This window comes from Bison bison, unplaced genomic scaffold (assembly GCF_000754665.1).
Source record: "Bison bison bison isolate TAMUID 2011002044 unplaced genomic scaffold, Bison_UMD1.0 scf7180017864367, whole genome shotgun sequence".
Classification (NCBI taxonomy): Eukaryota; Metazoa; Chordata; class Mammalia; order Artiodactyla; family Bovidae; genus Bison; species Bison bison.
Genome location: NW_011494939.1, coordinates 50167 through 51737, shown reverse-complemented (window position 1 = coordinate 51737; position 1571 = coordinate 50167).

The window sequence follows — 1571 nt, the reverse complement described above, 5'->3', positions numbered from 1 at the left end:
TTAGTTGCTTTAGGTGTAATGTGAAATTATTTATTCGATGCTTTTCCTTTCTCTTGAAGTAGATTTGTATTGCTATAAATTTCCCTCTGAGCACTGTTTCCCCTCCCCTCCCCACATCCCATAGGTTTAGATTTGTCATATTTTCATTGTCATTGTCTCTAGGTATATTTTGATTCCGTTTTTGATTTCTTCAGTGATCTGTTGGTTATTCAGAAGTGTATTGTTCAGCCTCCATGTCTTTGTAGTTTTTATAGTCCCCCCCACCCCGTAGTTGATATCTAATCTTATAGTGTTATGGTCAGAAACAATGCTTGAAATGATTTCAGCTTTTAAAATTCTGACCCAAGTTCTAATCTATCCTGAAGAAAATTCTATGTACACGAGAAAAATGTGAAATCTACTGTTTTTGAATGAAATGCCCTGTAAATATCAATCAGCTCCAAATGATCCATGTATCATTTACAGTTTATGTTTCCTTTTTAATTTTCTGTCTTGATGATCTGTCCATTGGTTTGAATTGGGTATTAAATCTCCCACTGTTAGTGTATTACTGTGGATTTCTCCTTTAATAGTTGTTAGCATTTGCCTTATGTATTGAGGTGCTCCTGTGTTTGATGCATAAATATTTACAATTGTTATATCTTTGTGGATTGATCCCTTGATCTTTATGTAATGTTCTTCCTTGTCTCTTGTAATGGTCTTTACTTTAAGGTCTATTTTATCTGATATGAGTATACTCCCACTTACTTTTGATTTATGTTTGCATGAAATATGTGTCTTCCAGCCCCTTACTTTCAGTCTGTCTGTATCTCTACATCTAAGTTGGGTCTCTTGCAGAGAGCATATGTAAGGTTCTTTACTTTCATATCCATTCTGCCAATCTTTGTCTTTTGATTAGAGCAATTAGTCCATTTACATTACCATTTATTGTTTTGGGTTTGTTTTTGCAGGGCTTTTCTTTCTCTTGTGTTTCCTATGTAGAGAAGTTCCTTTAGTATTTATAGTAAAGCTTAATTACAACTTTACAGTGGTGGTGGCAGTGCTGAATTCTCTTAATTTTTGCTTGTTTGTATAGCTTTTGATTTCTCCTTTGAATGAATGAAATCCTTGCTGGTAGAGTAATCTTGGTTGTAGGTTTTTTCCTTTCGTCACTTTAAGTATATCATGCTACTTCCTACTTGCCTGGAGAGGTTCTGTTAAATGATCACATGTTACTCTTATAGGGATTCCCTTGTATATTATTTGTTGCTTTTCCATTTCTGCTTTTAATATTTGTTCTTTGTGTTTGATTTTTGTTGGTTTGATTAAGATGTGTCTTGGTGCGTTTCTTCTTCAGTTTATCCTTTATGGGACTCTCTGGACTCCTTGGACTTGGGTGACTAATTCCTTTCCCGTTTTAGGTAAGTTTCTACTATAATGGCCTCAAATATTTTTTCATGCTTTTTGTATTGTCTTCTTCTTCTGGGACTACTATGATTCAAATGTTGTTACTCCTCATTTCTTTTTATTCATTTTTCTTTATTCTGCTTTGTTTGAGTTATCTCTAGAATTATATCTTCCAGATCACTTAC